The sequence below is a fragment of the Octodon degus genome, unplaced genomic scaffold (genome assembly GCF_000260255.1).
Source record: "Octodon degus isolate 3935 unplaced genomic scaffold, OctDeg1.0 scaffold00082, whole genome shotgun sequence".
Lineage (NCBI taxonomy): Eukaryota > Metazoa > Chordata > Mammalia > Rodentia > Octodontidae > Octodon > Octodon degus.
Genome location: NW_004524658.1, coordinates 4,385,104 through 4,388,962, shown reverse-complemented (window position 1 = coordinate 4,388,962; position 3,859 = coordinate 4,385,104). Strand labels below are relative to the sequence as shown.

The 3,859-nt window shown below is 39.9% G+C and overlaps 1 pseudogene; it reads left to right on the top strand.

Annotated features, from left to right (window-relative positions):
- The first annotated feature begins 3,109 nt into the window (after window positions 1-3,109).
- Window positions 3,110-3,600, top strand: LOC101585746 (annotated as a pseudogene).
- The last annotated feature ends 259 nt before the right edge of the window (window positions 3,601-3,859 follow it).

Sequence of the window (3,859 nt, the reverse complement as noted above, 5' to 3'; positions counted from 1 at the left end):
CACCATTAGTGCCACTTTCTGAAATAATTCTGGAAGTGCTTTTTCATGTCCTTAGGAGGTATAATAAAAAATATGGTGACTACTGAGGGACATTCAACAGAAAGACAGCTTGTGAAAATATTGTGGCGTATCTCATTACCTTGCTCACTAGGTCTGTTACTGTGTGGCTTCTGACTTTTCCACAAAGTCAAAATGAAAGTGATTCAAGTCACTGAAGATGCCATGCCAGCAGAACTAGAGATTCAGTAAGGGGGACTTTCTGAACTGCTTCAGAACACAGCCAGAAAAATGGGGAGCATGTGCTAGAATCAAGAGGGAGTATTTTGAGGGGCATCGAGGCCAATAAATGTTTTACATATTTACTCTTACTTTTTGATCATACCTCATGGTCCAATATAACCCATTTAATACACCTATGAGATTTTATTCAAAATCTAGGTACTACAAAACTCTTTAGATATAATTAGCATAAGTCTTTCAAGTGAATTGAGTGCAGAAAATGTGGGCAAGAAATAGGGAAGGGAGGGTAGAAGGGGAAAGAGAACAATGAAACAAGGAAAAAAGGATAAAATGGAAACAAGGTTTTGTAAATAAGTATAGGGAGAGGGGTTGATGAGAGGAGGAGAATGGAAAAAGGAGGAACTAAGATACAGCATGCCCAGGTACCAATTCTTGTGATGAATGAGACCATATCTAAATTGTACCAATAAAATTAATTATAAAAAAGCCAATAACTGAACATATATTTGAATGCTGACTTTATTTTCTGTCTCAGCTACCTAAGTTGTGAAGCAGGAATGTTTGTACTTACCTTATCACAGTGTTCGGGGATGGGGGAGGAAGTTTGCTACCACCAGGCTTCTATCTAGGTTGTGCTGGGCTTCAGTGAGAGACTGATAGACCATTTGAGAAATTGGTTTGACAGATGCCAAGGACAGGGCATAAAAAAGAAACAGGGAAATATGCACAGGGAAGTAAAATTATTAAAAAACTATATGTACTTTTGAGAAGTGATTGTGTGCCTTTGTAAAGTTACAGTTTTATAAAAATCTTTTGATGAGTATGAAGACGTGAATCCTACTCTCAGTAATCTAATAGAGGCTGCAGGTTAAAAGTACGCTTCGGAAAGGTTCTAATGGGTGATGTGTCTTAAAGCCTGGGTTAAGTAGAAGCAAAATTACTAAAAAATGTGGCAGTTGGCATGGAAGAAGTCGAAGAGGATCCAAAGAGTGAAGTTAGAAGCTGGAGGGAAATGTCCTCAAGGTGACCTAGAATTCCTGTAAATGGCAAGGACAAAAACAGAGGAAGCGGCAAGGCTGGAGGGGGTGATCTTCAAAGAGCTCAAGATTTTAAATAAACGCAAAGGAAGAATGGTTGGGTAGCCACAGGAGTCATTCCTACAGAGGTGATAATTGAAGCTGGAGGGAGATGGGTTTGGGGAGGGCCAGCATAGAAAGGGATGGAGGATGTTATCCTGCAAAGGCCACTGCAGAGAAAGAAGCAGTCATGCCTGTGGGGGAAAGGGGATAGAGCGAGGCACTCAGCCTGCTTTGTGAGTGTGGCTCATATACCTTATCTGGAATTTGTGCACATATATTAGTTGTTGGTCAATTAGTTGCCTGTATGTCTAATATCACGACACACCCTGGTTCACAAGGGAGAACCTACCTTGGTTTTGTATGATGTTATGGGCTAGTTGGATATTTATATATTAAATTATCTCAATCTTAGGTTCCCATTAGTAGTAGCTTACCTCTTATTGAAAGATTTATTACCAGGGAACAATAGTCTCTCATCAGTTAAAAATAGGTTGCCCTGACTTAAGGAAAAGGATCTACTGCTAGAGATAAAGCTGAGTGGTAAATCTAAATGAGGATATTTGCCAAAAGGGTTAAAAATGTTTCTTTCTAGTATTTATTATTAAGATACAACTTTTTTTTGGAAAAAAATGTATTTTTAGTACAGAGTCTACAGGGTCTCACCACATAGATTGGACTTGTAGTGATCTTCCTGTTTTCAGCCTCCCAAATGCTGGAATTATACCCACACCGCCACACCTAGTCTCAGTCAACCTCTCAGCATGCCCCAAGAATGGGGCCTGCAGGGCACCCTGGGATCAAACCCTGGTCTCTGCACCTGCCTAAGCAGGTACTTTAGTCCATGGAGCTGTCTGCCCAGCCCAAGATACAACTTTAATATAAGAAAATTACATTCATTCATAGGTATTTTGAGTTTGTAGAAACTGGAGATTACTGATCCCTTGTATTGGGAGTTAAACATTAAATTTATGACATTAGTCATGATTCAGCTAAATAGTAAAATATTCTCAAATGTATAAGTTGAGATGGTTTGGCTCTAATATTAATTATGTAGCATTTTCTTTTTTATATAGGAGAAATGCATCACTAGTTTGTTCAGAATCATCCTCCAAAAGGTAAACCATGTTACTTGAAGTTGACCTAAGAAATGAAAATTTTTGCTCCATTTGAAGAATTTCTGTGCATATCAAACCTATTTTGAGTTCAAACATGCTGCTTTTAAATGATCATAATAATTTATTGAGTGCTTAGAACTTGTTAGCTAGCAGGATGGAGCTTATCTACAATATAACAGATAAAACACTTTTCATCAATCACTTTATCTTAAAAGCCTACACCTGCAATTTAAAGTGGGGAAGATGTTCAGTCATGATTTTCAGAGGATTCCGTTCATATTGCGCTGGCTCCAATGCAAACGTGCATAAGGAAAGGGCATAGCTGGCATGAGAAACATATTCCTCCAAGTCAATCAGAAAGGGAGACAGAGAAGAAGAGACAGAGTCACAAAGGAGAATACACACTCCGAGGTTAGTGACCCACCCCTTCAACAAGGCCACGCCTAATAATTGTATTTGGCTATGACTTCTTCAAAGGATTGATCCATTGATTAATTAATCCATTGATTCAAATGATTAATCCATTGATTAATTGAACGGTGTGCCTGGGGGCCTTCATAACACAATGGCCGATTGAAAGCTCCATCTCTGAACACATGAGGGTATTTCAGAAACATTTTAGATTTAGGCTTTGCAGACACCGCTATCCTTCTTCTTCATAGTTTGTTGTCACCCATGATCAACCCCACTGTGTTCTTTGATATCACTGCCAATGGTGAGCCTTTGGATGGTATCTCTTTTGGGCTATATGCAAAGTTCCAAAGACAGCAGAAAACTTTAGTGCTCTGAGCACTGGAGAGAAAGGATTTGGTTGTAAGTGTTCCTGCTTTCACAGAATTATTCCAGGATTTATGTGCCAGGGTGGTGACTTCATGCACTACAGTGGCACTGGTGGCAAGTCCATCTCTGGGGAGAAATTCAATGAGGAGAACTTCATCCTGAGGCACACAGGCCCAGGCATCTTGTCCATGGCAAATGATGGGCTAAACACAAACGGGTCCCAGTTTTTCATCTGCACTGTCAAGACAGAGTGGCTGGACAGCAAGCACATGATCTTTGGGAAGGTGAAAGAGGACATGAACACGGTGGAGGCCATGGAGCACTAAGGGTTCAGGAATGGCAAGACCAGAAAGAAGATCACCATCACCGACTATGGACAGCTGTAATGCATGTGACTTGTGTGTATTGCCGCCACCAGACCAGATGGTTCCTCTAGCTCAGGAAAGCATCCTGCGCCCTACCTGCTGAAGATGCCCCATCATCTCTTCCCTTATTGAAGTTCTTTTGGGTCCATATTATCCTTGTTTCTCTCCAAATGTACATGGATTGCAGAGTTAAGTTTATGGTTATGAATAAAACTAAATAACAGTTTAAGAAAGAAAGAAAGAAAGAAAGAAAGAAAGAAAGAAAGAAAGAAAGAAAGAA